At 45.5% G+C, this 16,309-nt stretch overlaps 1 protein-coding gene across 2 annotated transcripts in view; it reads right to left on the reverse strand.

Moving 5' to 3' along the window:
* The window catches only part of abl2 (ABL proto-oncogene 2, non-receptor tyrosine kinase), a 145,577-nt gene that overhangs the window by 57,927 nt on the left and 71,341 nt on the right, over positions 1–16,309 (reverse strand). The gene's annotated exons all lie outside the window — the stretch shown is intronic.

Below are 16,309 nucleotides of genomic sequence, written 5' to 3' on the forward strand. Positions count from 1 at the left end.
ACCTTTCTTAAAAGCATATACCCAGAATACAGGTTAACTCTAATTTGACTTCCTTCTTTTCTCCCACTCCAACTTTATCAGTTAACTTTCTATTTTCTACGCTAGTGCTAGCTGTGTCTCTAAATATTTATAATGTGGAGGTGCTAGTGCTGGAGTGAGGTGGACAAAGTTAAAAATCACAACACCAGATTACAGTCCAACCGGGTTTATTTGGAAATACAAGCTTTTGGGGTGCTGCTCCTTTGCAGGTAGCTACTGGGGCAGGATCATAGGATACAGAATTTATACTAAAAGATGAAAGTGTCATACATGTTCTGGGATTTACATATTAAATCAAAGTGTGCATCTCCATTCTAAATGATTAAAGACTTAACAGCAATCCAGGTTTGTTTAATACTCCACATCAGTTGTATGACACTTTGTTCTTTTACTATAAATTCATTGTCCTATGATTCTGCCCCACAAGCTACCTGACAAAGCAGCAGAGCTCCAAAAACTTGTACTTCTAAATAAACCTGTTGAACAAAAACCTGGTGTTGTGTGGTTTTTAACTTTATCTAAATATTTCGTGAACCCTTGTATTCTTCTCCACAAGGTTTCCCACACTTTTACTAAGTTAGTTCAAAGCTCTCCTTATGACACAAGGAAAACACTCCCAGGGAACTCAGTCACAGCTCTGTTCATGTGCAGTCTGTCCAGCTTGTACAAGTGCCATCTTCCCTAGAGCCTCTCCCAGTGTGTCAAGAATCTAAAATCCTCCCTTCTGCACAAACCTTCCAGCTATTTGCCTTATCCTATTTTTGTATCTTCTTGCATGTGATACTGAGAGATCTGGAGATTGCTACATTTGAGGTCCTGCTTGCTGACTTTCTACCTAGCCCCCTAAATTCTGATTTCAGGACCACATAATTCTTACTATTTAAGTCACTGCTACCAATAGGGACCACAACCTTTGATTGTTTGCAGTGAGGGTGAACTATGTCCTTTTGCTTCTCTGTAACATCTTTGATCATGGTACCAGAAAGACAACATACCATTCTTGAGTCATGTTGATGGCCACAGAATTGCCTGTCATCCCATTAATAATGAATCCCCTATGTCTACTGCACATCCTTTCTTCTTTCTCCACCTGTACAATTGGGCTGCATGAGGTTCCAAAATAGAAAACTGATTTGTGAACAGGATCCAAGTTCTACCCGTCTGTTTCTCTTTGACTGTGTAGCGGTCACCCATTCCCCTTGTCCCTCCTTTCAGCTATGGTATGACCACCTCTATCAATGTGCTATCCATATAATATACAACCTCACAGATAAGCCAGTGCCTCCAGCCACCATTTGAGCTCCAAAACCCAGAACACTCAAACACTATTGGCTACCTGAGCAAGTCAGAGAATGCAGCTTCCAAATTATTCTAAGTCAGCACCTGATTACTGCAGAAATTTGGGCACCACAGTCTTGGGTTAATGGGCAAACAAAACTAAGTTGTTTAAACTCATAATAGCTACCTTAAGAATCCTGGTGGAAACATGTGCATTTACTTGTGTCATGCCTTAGTTAATCCTATTGGTGATAACTCCATTCTGAAATAATGTTGTCAAGCAACCTACACATGTGGACACCAATTGGTTAAGTTACACAACCACCAACTGTGTTTGTGGAATTATGTGAAGAGCTAAGAGGTTAAGGCAGCGTTTAGTATGCTTGCCTTCAATGCTCAGACCTTTTCAGCACAGGAGTTGGGACGTTATGTTAAAGTTGTACAAGTAGTAGATGAGGACTCTTCTGGAGTACTGTGCCCACTTCTGATTTCCTTGCTTTAGGAAGGATATCATTAAGCTTGGGAGGGTTCAGAAGAGATTTATCATGAATTTGCCAGAATTGGCTTGAGTTCCAAGGACAGGCTGGATAGGCTGGGGCATTTTTCATTAGAGCATAGGAGTTTGGGAGGTAAACTCATAGAAACACAGAAAATAGATGCAGGAGTAGGCCATTTGGCCTTTAAAGCCTGCACAACCATTCAATATGATCACGGCTGACCATGCAATCTCAGTATCCTATTCCCACCCTCTCCCCATACCCCTTATTCCTTTAGCTGCAAGGGCCACATCCAGCTCCCTCTTGAATATATCTAATGAACTGGCCCTAACAGTTTCCTATGGGAGACAATTTCACAGGTTCACAATTTAGTGAAGAAATTCATCCTCATCTCAGTCCTGAATAGCTTACCACTTATTCTTAGACTGTGACCCCCTGTTCTGGACTTCCCCAATACTGTGAATGTTCTTTCCACGTCTAACCTGTTGAGTCCCATCAGGGTTTTGTACTTTTCGAAGAAATACCACTTCATTCTTCTAAATTCAAGCAAATATAAGTTCAGTCAACCCAGTCTTTCCTCATATGTTAGTCCTGCCATCCCAGCAATCAATCTGATGAACCTTCACTGGACTTCCCCAATAGGAAGAATGCATTTCCTCAGACTAGGAGACAAAAACTACATACAATACTCAAGATGTGGCCTCACCAAGGCCCTGTATAACTGCAGCAAGTCATCCTTGCCCCAATACTCAAATCCGCTCGTTATGAAGGAGAACATGTCATTAGCTTTCCTCACCATTTGCTGCACCTACATGCCAATTTTCAGTGGCTATTCCACCATGACACCCAGGTCTCATTGCTTGACCTTTTCCTAAACTGCCAAGATTCAGATGATAGCTGGAAATGTGTTGCTGGAAAAGCGCAGCAGGTCAGGCAGCATCCAGGGAACAGGAGAATTGACGTTTCGGGCATAAGCCCTTCTTCAGGAATGGGGAAAGTTTGTCCAGCAGGCTAAGATAAAAGGTAGGGAGGAGGGACTTGGGGGAGGGGCGTTGGAAATGTGATAGGTGGAAAGAGGTCAAGGTGAGGGTGATAGGTCAGACTGGGGTGGGGGCGGAGAGGTCGGGAAGAAGATTGCAGGTTAGGAAGGCGGTGCTGAATTTGATGGATTTGACTGAGACAGGGTGGGGGGAGGGGAAATGAGGAAACTGGTGAAATCCGAGTTCATCCCTTGTGGTTGGAGGGTTCCTAGCCGGAAGATGAGGCGTTCTTCCTCCAACCGTCGTTTTGTTGTGGTCTGACGATGGAGGAGTCCAAAGACCTGCATATCCTTGGTGGAGTGGGAGGGGGAATTGAAATGTTGAGCTACAGGGTGATTGGGTTGGTTGGTCCGGGTGTCCCAGAGGTATTCTCTGAAACGCTCCGTAAGTAGCCAGCGTTTCAGAGAACACCTCTGGGACACCCGGACCAACCAACCAAATCACCCTGTAGCTCAACATTTCAATTCCCCCTCCCACCCTCCATCGTCAGACCACAACAAAACGACGGTTGGAGGAAGAACGCCTCATCTTCCAGCTAGGAACCCTCCAACCACAAGGGATGAACTCGGATTTCACCAGTTTCCTCATTTCCCCTCCCCCCACCCTGTCTCAGTCAAATCCATCAAATTCAGCACCGCCTTCCTAACCTGCAATCTTCTTCCCGACCTCTCCGCCCCCACCCCAGTCTGACCTATCACCCTCACCTTGACCTCTTTCCACCTATCACATTTCCGACGCCCCTCCCCCAAGTCCCTCCTCCCTACCTTTTATCTTAGCCTGCTGGACAAACTTTCCTCATTCCTGAAGAAGGGCTTATGCCCGAAACGTCGATTCTCCTGTTCCCTGGATGCTGCCTGACCTGCTGCGCTTTTCCATTTCTCCTCAAAGATTCAGATGATAATCTACCTTCCTGCTTTTGTGACCAAAGTGGATAGCCTCATATCTATCCGCATCATATTACATTTGCCAAATACTTGTGCACTTAGCCAAGTCACCCTGCAGCCTCTTAGCATCCCCATCACAGCACAAAGTGCCACCCAGCTTAGTGCCAGCTACAAATTTGAAGATATGGCGTTCACTTCCTTGGTCCAAATCATTAAAAGTACATTGTGAACAGCTAAGGTCCCAGCACTGAACCCTGCAGCACCCCACTACCTGCCACACTGTAAAGGACCTGTTTACTCCAAATATCTGCTTCCTGTCCGACAACCAGTTCTCTTGTGTGGAGCTTTGTAGAAAGCCTTTTGAAAGTCCAGACACACATCTATTGATTCACCATTGTCTACTCTACTGGTCCCCTCTTACAAAAAATCCAGAACATTTGTCAAACATCAGTGTCCTTTAGTGAATCCATGCTGACTAGGACCAATTCTGTCACCAAATGCTCAGCTATTACATCCTAAATAACTGACTCCAGCATTTTCCTCACCATCGATATCAGGCTAACCAGTCTATAATTCCCCTTCTTGTTTTTAAAAAAGTATGGTTACATTAGCTACCCTCCAGTCTACAGTCCAGCAAAATGCTGGAAAATGATTACCAATGTTTCTAAGCCACTTAAGTATTCTGGAATGCAAAACACCAGGCTGTGGGGACATATCTAGTTTTATTCCCCTCAGTTTCCCCAATACCATTTCCTGGCTAATAATGAGTTTCTTCAGTTCCACCACCATGCTTGATCCTCTGTTCCCCAGCATCTCCTAAAGATTATTTGTGTCCTCTTGGTGCAGTTGGACCCAAAGTATTTGTTCAACTGGTCTGCCATCTCTTTGTTGTCCATTATGAATTCACCGGATTCTAACTTCAAGGGATTAATTGGGTCTTCACCAGCTTTTGTCTCTTCACACATCTATAGAAGCTCTCGCAGTCAGTTTTTATGATTTTTTGCAAGCTTGTTTTCATATACTATTTCCTCCTTCTGAAATAAACCCATTGTCCTCCTCTGCTAAATTTTAAATTTCTCCCAGTCCTCAGGTTTGCTGCTTTTTCTGGCCAATTTATATGCCTCCTCTTTGGCTTTAGCACTGTTCCTGATTTCCCTTGTTAGCCATGGTTGGGCCACCTTCCCTGTTTTACTCTTACACCAAACAGGGATGTACAACTGTTGAAGTTCTTCCATGTGTTCTTGTAATGTCTGCCAGTGCCTATCCACTGTCAACCCCTTAAGTATCCTTTGCCAGTTTATCTTAGCCATGCATGCCTCAATCCAAAGTTAGCTTTCTTTCAGTTCAGGATCCTAGTTTCAGATTTAATTGTGTCACTGTGATATTAAAAAAAGTTAATTTGCTCTGCTGACCTGCAGGAAATTGGATGTCCTGAGGCTAGGGTGGGATGCCTCTGACTTACTGGTAGCTTGTAAGGAATTTGCATTCCCATCCCTTGCCATTCAGAGTCATTTACATGGTCATTTCCTAGGTATTCAGAAGTGAATTTATATGGTCATCCCTTGCTATTCAGTGCCAGTTACATTGTCATCATCTCCTATTCAGAAACCAATAAGAACATTACAGTTGGAATTCTGACTAGTCCCTGGAGTAAAAAAAAACAATTTGCAACAGATTTGACCATTAAGAGGAACTGGGGAAGGAACCAATTTGGACTTGTAACGGGAAGAGTCATCCAGGTCAAGAACACAGTTTAACAAGTATACTGATAGTAATGGCTAATTTGCTACAGTACGAGTTAAATTTCTTTAAGTGCATGTCTGTGGATAAGTGTTTAACTGCTATAAGAAACTGCTGCTTGTGCTGAAACAGCAAGAGGACAAGGTAGTGCCTGTTTCAAAAGCCCTGCTCTAAACCATTGTTAAGAGTAGTAGCCTTTGCCCCGTGCAAAGGTTGGGATTTGAAGTGGGAATTGAGGTGTCAAGGGCACTAGGAGCTGTGAAGCACAAGTGGCAAAGACAGGTAACATTGGACTCTGTAGGGACAAACAACGCAGAGTCCAGTTAGAGTTTAAGTTAAGGTTGGGTACTGTCTGTACTTGTAACTTCCCATGTGGTGAGGAAGAGGAGCTGATCACTCTGACCAAGAGTCAAACGTCAGTGGAGCGCACATAACCAAGGTGGGGAGCGTGGACACTGAGTAACCATGATACCCTGTCAGTCTGCAGTAGAACGACAGAGCTTGAATAGTGGCGGTAGCTGGGAAGGTAAAGAGTCCCACTGGTAGAGAGCACACCAGGCTAGAGATAGGTTTCTGGGCATATCGGGAGGCATTGGGTCAGTAGAGGTGGCCAGAAAGGTAGAGTCTCACCGGTAGAGAGCACACTCCATCAAACCAGCATTCCCAGCCGACCAGTAGGTACTGACAAGTAGTGGTGGCCGGGAGGGTAGAGAAGTCCGATCGGAAGAGAGCACACCGTGCGAGGAGGCTGCTATGGCTGTATGGAAGGTGCTGGGACAGTATTATTGGCCAGGGGGTAGAGAAGTCCCCACGGGATTAGGTACACTTTACTGTTGGTGGGATCTGGGGGTACACAATCTGCTAAATGGCAGATCAAAGCTCTAAGGGGGATAATGCAGTTTCCCTTATTGAGAAGTACAAGATAGACAGACAAGGGCTGACAGAGCAAATGAAGTAGTATGGTTGGGCCCCATCCCAGACATTAGAGAGAGAGTGGATAGATAAGCAGAAACCGTTTAAAACTAAAAATATAGGGGTAATGTTAGTACACCAATTAGCAGGCCTAATTCAACAAGTGAGTGCCTCCACGAGTAGGTAGAGAAAGGACCAGGAGCAAGTCAGAGAACTGGAGGGCAGAATAAAAAAATTTAGAATTCACCTTAGAAAAAATGCGAGGGGAGAGAGAAATTGACTGTCTCCCCTCCTACAAAACTGTCCAGAAGGAGCCAACTGCTCCCTCTGTTGGGCAAACCGTGCAGGAGTATAACTTAGTGCCTGTTACCAGAGGAGGCACAGAGTCACAACCTAAAGGTGAATTATAAACCCCTCATCCCAGGGGAGAGGCAGCAGATTGTGGCCTCCCTGGGCAAATTACAGCCCCGGAGCACAAACACCAGGTTCTGGGAAGAGCTGGATAGTGTATACGTAGGGCACTAACTACACCTGAGGGACATACACCAGTTAGTCCGGGCAGCTTGTCCAGCAGACAAGTGGAGGCAGGTAGCAGGCAGACCTGACGCTATAGCAGCCCGAGACTTTACGGGAGGATGGTGGACACATGCCGTTGTCCTCACAGCAGAGATAGACACCCAGCAGGCCCCCTTCATCGACTTTAAAGAAGAAATTCAGAGGGTACGAGGAAATGCTCCCACGAACTGGAGTAAGATCATGAACACTAAGCAACTTAAAGGGGAAGGAACCTCTGACTATGGGAAACAATTACTTAGGATCTATCAAGAATGCTCAGGGCAAGCAAACCCAAATCGGGGGGATTGGAAATTCATCCAAGCTTTTAAAGATGGGGGCTCTAGTGCCCACCAAGCCATCCTGAACCTGGGAGTAATAATGTCCCACGATTAATGATGATCTGGTTGTGTGGGCTAGCACGGTGCAGGAGACAGAAGCCCCTGCAACAAAGGCAAGACCTCACAAAGCAGCCTACTGGAATGGAGGCGAGAGTAGAATAAAACGATCTTGCCACAACTGTGGCTGGCAGGGACACTTTGCTAGAGTGTGTAGGGTCCCACAGGCAGGAGATAGACCAGGGAACAATGTAAAATACTGGAGCCACTGCAAAAGAACAGAATACATAGAAGCAGTGTGCTGGGAAAAGCATGGGGCACCCCCAAACACCACCTGGAACACTGCGGAAGTCCCAAGGTCAGCAGAGCTGATAACCAGCTGCCCCCATTCATGAGGGTAAGGGAGAGGGGAGAATTTACGCACCCGCAGTAATAGGAGGGAGGAAATGCGAGATGCTAGTGGACACAGGGGCCGCTGTAGCCATCACAAACCTACCATTACCCCACACAAACAAAAGGATTCGTTTAACTGGGGTAGGAGGGGATAAAACACCAGCTTTCCTACCCTCTTAGAAATAAATAACATATACAGAAGAACCTTGAGTTTCCAAACGAGATGGGCAGGCACTATTTCATTCAGGTAATTGATTATTTGGTTAATTGATTAAACGCCTTTCCTCTGGGGCTCGGAGTTTTTAAAGTCTGCTTGCCATTCATAGAGTCATAGAGATGTACAGCATGGAAACAGACTCTTCGGTCCAACCCATCCATGCCGACCAGATATCCCAACCCAACCTCGTCCCACCTGCCAGGACACAGCCCATATCCCGCCAAACCCTTCCTATTCATATACCCATCCAAATGCCTTTTAAATGTTGCAATTGTACCAGCCTCCACCACTTCCTCTGGCAGCTCATTCCATACACGTACCACCCTGTGTGGAAAATGTTGCCCTTTAGGTCTCTTTTATATCTTTTCCCTCTCACCCTAAACCTATGCCCTCTAGTTCTGAACTCCCCAACCCCAGGGAAAAGACTTTGCCAATTTACCCTATCCATACCCCTCATAATTTTGTAAACCTCTATGAGGTCACCCCTCAGCCTCCGACGCTCCAGGGAAAACAGCCTCAGCCTGTCCAACCTCTCCCTATAGCTCAAATCCTCCAACCCTGGTAACATCCTTGTAAGTCTTTTCTGAACCCTTTCAAGTTTCACAACATCTTTCCAATAGGAAGGAGACCAGAATTGTATGCAATATTCCAACAGTGGCCTAACCAATGGGCAATGATCTCATGAAAGAACATAATGTTCTAATCGATTGTGCAAAAGGGAAATTGATTTGGCCCAGACCGTCGGAAGACTGAGATTGGGGAAACCTACAAGTCACCTTGAAACTATTAAAGCGGCTTCCGTCACCAGTAGGGACTAGAACCTTGAAAAGGGAGGATTCAGAGCCATCTGCATCTCCGTCCCCAGAGCTGTGTCAGAAACAAAGTTAGATACAGGTCTAGTTAACACAGACCCGATAAAGGTTCCCGCAACACAACATAACCGGCAATACCCAATAAAAATCAAAGCAGAACAAGCAGTTGTACAGATAGTGCAAGGATTAGTGAAACAGAGATTCCTGAAAGAAACCACAAGTACAACTAATTCCCCAATGTGGAGAAAGTGAGGTCTGCAGATGCTGGAGATCAGAGCTGAAAATGTGTTGCTGGAAAAGCGCAGCAGGTCAGGCAGCATCCAGGGAACAGGAGAATCGACTTATGCCCGAAACGTCGATTCTCCTGTTCCCTGGATGCTGCCTGACCTGCTGCGCTTTTCCAGCAACACATTTTCAACACTAATTCCCCAATGTGGTCAGTAATAAAGCCTGATGGGAGCTATAGGCTCACCATTGATTATATAGGACTAAATAAGGTCACCCCCACTTTATATTCCATTGCAGCAGACCCATCCACCATTTTAAACGGCTTGGCCCTGAGCCCAAGATCTTTACTGTTTCAGACATAGCCAACAGCTTCTTGTCTATTCCGTTATACCAAGTCCCAGAACAAATTTGCTTTTACAGTAAGGGGCAGACAGTACATGTGGACGCACCTGCTACAAGGGTTCCACAACAGCCCCACTATTTTTCATGGGGTGATTAGCGATATCCTGAAGAGAAGAGAGAGTTACCAGAGGGTAGCACTGCCCTCCAGTATGTAGATGATATCCTAATTGCCTCAGAGTCAGGACACCAGGAAACTTTAGGGTTAGTATTGCAGGAATTGGCAACTGCAGGGTTAAAAGTTAGACGCACATAGGCACAGATTGGCAAAACACAAGTCTTCTACCTGGGACACCCCATATCCCAGGGACTGAAAGAAATGCCCAACGACCGCAAGAAGGCAATCCAACAGATGTCACAACCTGCCACTGTCAGGGGAATCAGAAAGGTCATAGGGCTATTCAACTACTGTCAGAGCTTTATACCAGAGCTCGCAAAATTGGCTGAACCGATCCAGAGATTAATTAGAGGAAGCAATGCTGCCTTGGAACCTGTAACCTGGGGCCCAGAACAGGAGGAGGCATACAGACAGGTTAAAACTAGGCTCATATTGGCCCCCGGGTTAGGGCTGCCAGATCCCAAAGATTTCCACATCCACTGTAATAATGAGGGAGGGTTTTCCTCCGCAGTGGTCACCCAAGACCACTGTAGCAGGAGAAGGCCCGTAGGGTACTACTCAACTACAGAAAGGCCAGTAGTCATTGTGTTGCAGTGCTTAGACTGTGCTGCTTGGGTTGTTAGGGTTAGCGAGCCCATAGTAATGACAGAGAATGTCATCCTCCTCACTAAATACACCCTAATAGAGATGCTAAACACAGGGAAACAGAGGGCTGTTTCCAATATGAGAAGGGCAAAATGAGAAGCAGTTCTTTTATCTCCAAGTCAGTCTGTGGTAACAGTCAGGGATATGGGAGAAAACCCAGCTAAGGGAATTCCAGACACAGAGGAACCGCACAACTGTGGGGATATAGATGGGGAAGAAGATAGGGGGTGAGTAAACGGTAGCCCCCTAGGTACAGCCGAGGAGACCCTCGTCACGAATGGGTCACAAAAATACGTAGCAGGGCCGCCCCGAACAGACAGTCAATATGCCTTCAGTGTAGTCTGTAACCACATGGTGGCATGGGGCAGAAGAGGGTTCACCACTGCAGGGGGAACCCCTATCAGACACCAGTTAAGAATTCAGGCACTATTGCATGCCAGTGCACAGCCAAAAGAGGCTGCAGTAATAAAAATAAAGGCCCATCAAAAACAGCCAGCAAAAGAGAGCCCAAATTGGCTACAATTTGAAGGAATCCAGGCAGCAGATTGAGCAGCTCAGAATGCATTAGAACAAGAAGCCATTAAGCAATAGCCACTACTTAATTAATGAAAGATGCTATCCAAATTCAGCAGCTGCAGGAGGACACCCCACCAGAAGAGAAACAACAATGGGAACTGCAAGGGGCATTTAAAGGGGAGGATGATGTTTGGAAACGAGCAGACAAGGTAGTAGCACCAGCGTGCATACAGAACACATTGCTCGAACTGCACCATGGGCTCTCCCATACAGGTAGAGACGCCATGAAAGCAAGCCAAGGGAGAGAGTGGTGATGGAAGGGAATGGGAACAGATGTGGCTAAGTCCTGCCACAGGTGCATGATTTGTGCACAATATAACCCATAAAAGTTAGGATAGGACATCAGCCCAGACCTCGGGGACCCTGGGAACACCTTCAGATAGATTTTTACAGAGCCACTACCAACTTCCAGTGGGAAAACACACTGCTTGGTCATCATAGACCAATTCACCCGGTGGGGAGAAGCATTTCCACCCAAAAGCTGCACTGCAACCACTGTGGCCAGAATATTAGCAGAGGTATTCACTAGGTGGAGGGTACCCCTCCAGATGGACTCCGTCTAAAGGACACATTTTACAGGAAAAGTCATGAAGACGGTATACCAATTGCTCAGCATTAGACGAAACTTCCACATCCCCGATCACCCCCAGAGCTTGTGAATGCTGGAGAGAATGAATAGAACACTCAAAAATGTTGTAGCTAAAGCCATGCAAGCCTCAGGCAGAACATGGGCTAAAGTGCTGCCAACCATACTAATGAGATTAAGAGCCACCACGAATCAAGCAACTGGGCTAACACCATATGAATTAATGACCAGGTGAGCAATGCAATTGCCAGAGACAATAATCACAGGTGGCACCGATGTGGGTCCACTAATAGACAAAATTCGATGACGTGTCATAGAATTAAACATCCAATTGAAAGGGATGCGAAAATCTGTAATTGACTGACATGGCAGGGGAACTTGAAGTCCTCCCTGATGTCCCAGCAGCAGGAAACCGCGACCTAGTGCAAACATTGCCTGACAAACCAGGCTTTGTCCCAAAATGGAATGGGCCATATGGGCTAAGTGGGGAACACCTGTGCCTACATAGATATTAAAGGAAAAGGCACATGGAAGCATTGGACCCAACTAAAACAGTTTAAAGACTCCTGTGACAAAACTAACATCATTTACCATTCCCCAGGTGCAAGCAGCAAAGGCAGACAAGACAGTCATCCCAGGGAGAGTACCGAAAACACAACAGAACAAGACACGACTGCATCTCCCATTAAGAACAAAGACTTTAACTGTTAACTCTATTTTAACTGCAACATGTATAGACCTATCCATATTTCATTGTAGTCAAGTATGACAACTATCAGGAGCATGCCAGGTTTTGAGGATAACCTCTTCTATAAAACCCACTGAAGCTTGCATGAGAACTGAACTGTCTGCTACCCAATGGCGCGATCAGTGGAATCACTATTTGTGGCTACCCAGGTGTGGAATCCTTGTGACCTGTATACAGTAGACATCTCGGAAGTACCGTGTAAAGGGCAGATAGGGAAATACAAGCGGGAATTCCAGGGTATATGTGTGCAGCTGGACAGGACCACCAGCCCATGAGGCCGGGCCCCCAATCCTAGGGAAGGGAAGACCCATATAAAATCCAGTAATTACCCACTCTGTTTCACAGGACAGGGATGGGGATGCATTTATACCCTGGTTCCCAAAAATGGCTCATGTATTCAGACTCAGTGCACTTATCAGCACTGTACGGTCACTAGAGGAGAGTTTATCTCCACCCGCAGCGAGCAGTCTTGCTTGAGTGTGACTGGGGGCACACAGTTCATATGTGGTCAGTGCAATGGCACCTATGTCAGCTCTGCCACATGGACACCTGTTCAATACTTACCAGCAAGAGGGATCGGGGCAACATGGATAGACAGACAAACAGAAGGACAGGACAATATCCGTAACCAAGCAGCGACGGGATTTATTTTCCTATTTAAGGGGACTTGGGCGACAGATACACCAGACCTCCCAAACTTGTTGGCAGTATGGGGAGTTGCGCCCCTGACTGTACCATGCCCCAGTGGGGGAACATATGCGGAGAAAGATAGTGACCTGCTCCACCAGCCAGGAGTTCTGTGCTGATTGGCAGGCCCCCAACACTTTGGGGTCATCCCTGGGGTATGAATTTCTCTCTTTGGCTCGGGGGGCGCAGCCGGAGTTGTCAGCACTAAACTAACTTGCATGTGGCCTAACCATCCTCGGCAACAGTAACTTGAAAGCTCTAGAAGCAATTAACATGGAGCTGGCTGAACTCAGATTCTACACACAGCAGACACGTTACGCAGTGGATTATCAATTAGCATACCAAGGGGGAGTTTGTACAATTATTGGCGATAACTGTATTATCCATGTTATTGATGCCTCTTATAATATTAAAGAAGCCATCAAGAATATCAGAGACCAGCTAGACAGTTTTCAACAGGAAACCACAATTACAGATAGCTGGCTAAATTGGTTGCTAGGCAAATCTTGGGGACCCAACTTGGCACACAGGATAGTTTCCTCATTGCACTCATGCTGGTATTCTGTGTGGGCCTTGGGTGTTTAAAGCTCTCCTGTAAGGCACTACTCACAAGAATTGTACCAGCAGAGAGCGTCACCATGAAATTGGCACTCCATGATACCGCTCGGGAGAAGGGGGTCCTAAAAATGACCTACCCTACGTTTAAATTGGGTTGCCTGCGGGAGATCTCCAAAGTCGCCTCCTTGACTGCAAAGAGTAGAAATGCAGAGGGAGATGGCACGGGGAAGGTGACACTAGGCACACGGACACACAAGATGGCCGCTGCACCATCAGTTGGCCAACATGATACACAAGATGGCTGCTGATCACAATATGGAGAGAAACAGCAGATCAGATATAGACACTGCCTGAGGCCACCAGAATGCTGGCACAATGCACTCATAACCCAGTTGATTAGTTTAAGGCGGTTGGGGGACAGAATACACATGAGTAACGTACACTGCCCGCTGAAGTGTCTGGATCCAGCCAACATCCCTCCTATAGAAATACTAACAGCTTGGTACAGACTCAGTAGGAAATGCTAATAGCCAGGGCTGCAGTAATCATCCTTCTCAGGAAGAGCGATTAGGTAAATCTTGGGGACCCAATTTGGCACACAGGATAGTTTTCTTCATTGCACTCATGTTGGTATCCTGTGTGGGCCTTGGGTGTTTAACTACAGCAATGGATTGCCGTGCAGACATTGAAACTGAATGTCTTCACTGAAACTGACAACAACCACATGGAAATTAACAAAGGCTGCACTGGAACTGACAAAGACTGTACTAAAAATACCAATGATTCTGCAATGATTGCCATAAACAAACCATGTTACAAAGACAATAATCTCACTGACCTATTATATTACAAGATGTATAAAAGTTTGTTGATATGTGCTTCGGGTCAAGAGAAGAATTGCAGCTGACCACTGTGCTGTTGGTGTCTTTCTCTCCCCGGAACTCTGGTATTTCCTTGTACAATAAACTCTGCCATTGAACCTTGACTCTGACTCAGAGGCTGGTGTTTTTCCCCACAACACCAGCAACACTAACCCACCTCCTTTTCCTTTCTGTCCATTTCTCCTCAAAACTGAATTATCCTGAACATTGAGTTCCCATCCTTAGTCACACTGGAGCCAGGTCTCTGTCATCCCAATTGCATCGTGTAGAGGTTTATAAAATAATGAGGGGTACAGATAAGGTGAATGGCAGGCATCGTCCCCTAGGATGGGAGGTTTCAAGATGAGGGAGCATATTTATAAAGTGAGGGGAGAAATATTTAAAAAAGATATGAGGGACAATATTTTTCAAAACACAGAGGCTGGCTCGTGTGGAATGAACTTCCAGAGGAAGTGGTGGACGCAGGTACAGTTACAATGTTTAAGAGACAGTTAGATAAATACATGAATAAGAAATATTTGGAGGGATATGGGCCAAGTGCAAACAGGTGGGTCTAGTTTAGTTTGGGATTATGATCACATGGACTGGTTGGAACAAAGCATGGGTTTCCTGCTGTATGACTACGTCTAATGGCTATAGTGGTACAGGGTTAGCGTCTACACCTCTGAACCAGAAGGCCTCAGTTCAAGTCACACCTGCTCTAGAGATATGTAATAACATTTCTAAACAGGTTGATTCTCGAAGATAGAGAGCCAAGTCCAAACAAAGGTCCTCCAAATTTGCAGAGGACACAAAACTGGGTGGGAGGGTGACCTGGGAGGAGGATCCCAACATGATTCAAGTATGATTTGGACAAGTTGAATGAATTGGCAAATGCACGGCTGATGAAGGATAATGTGGCAGAACTGACATACAAGGAGAGACGGAGTTGGGTAGTACTGTATTCTCCGGAGTTTAGAGGAATGAGTAGGCATCTCAGAAACCCAGAAAGTTCTAACAGGCACATAGAGGGTAATCACAAGAAGGGCATTCCTGATGACTGAGGAACCTAGAACCTGGGGTCACTGCATAAGAATTTATGACTGAGATGAGGAGAAATTTCTTCATCTAGAGAGTGGTGAGCCTGTGGAATTTCCTGTGACAAAAGTCAGTTGAGGCCTAAACACTGTTTTCCAGCACTTAAATATAGTTCTTAGAGCTATAGGGATCAAAAGGCTGAATAATCTATTCCTATTTCTTTGTTTGTGCTTCTATGTCCGTGAAATGCAAAACTACTTCTGCTTCCCTCTTAAATGTTGCCTGGCCAAGCAAGTATTTCTAGCATTTTCTAACTATATTTCACATTTCTGCAATCTACTGCATTTTACTTTTGTGCCGATGACCCCAACTGTTTAGAACAGATGTTCTACAGTGAACAACTTTAATGTAATAAGGTGCTCCAGTTTTATATTAAAATTTGATGAGGAACAGCACCACCATGCTACGAAACACAGAACCACAGTTGCTGCAGTCATAAGTGTACTGGGCAGGATGTTAAAGCAACAAACATGGAATCAAAATTAAACCAAATAAAAGTAGACAAAGAAAGCAAAATCTTCAAGATTTCCTGCAACAAAAGCCTAGTTTAGCCCAACCAAGCAAACACTAGCTTGAAGGTAGAAGATGATGGAAGAACATGAAGGTGGTGGTGGAGGAGATTTGCTTTTCACACCAGAGGCGTGTGACCAGTGGTGTACTGAAAGGATCGGTGCTGGATCCACTGCTTTTCATCATTTATATAATTGATTTGGATGTAAACATAGGAAGCAGGATTACGAGGTTTGCAGATGACACCAAAATTGGAGGTGTCGTGGACTGTGAAGAAGGTTACCTCACAGTACAATGGGACCTTGATCAGATGGGCGAAGGAGTGGCAGATGCAGTTTAACTTGGATCAATGTGAGGTGCTGCATTTTTGAAAAGCAAATCAGAGCAGCACTTATACACTTAATGGTAAGGTCCTGTGGAGTGTTGCTGGACAAACAGACCTTGGAGGACAGGTTCATAATTCCTTGAAAATGGAGTCCCAGGTAGGATAATAAAGGTGACATTTGGAATGCTTGCCTTTATTAATCATATTGAGTATAGGCGGTGAGTGGTGATGTTGGTGCTGTAAAGGACATTGGTTTAGCCATTTTTTGG

The sequence above is a fragment of the Chiloscyllium plagiosum genome, unplaced genomic scaffold (assembly GCF_037043375.1).
Source record: "Chiloscyllium plagiosum isolate Xiang-an unplaced genomic scaffold, Cpla_swu_hap1 HiC_scaffold_9, whole genome shotgun sequence".
Lineage (NCBI taxonomy): Eukaryota > Metazoa > Chordata > Chondrichthyes > Orectolobiformes > Hemiscylliidae > Chiloscyllium > Chiloscyllium plagiosum.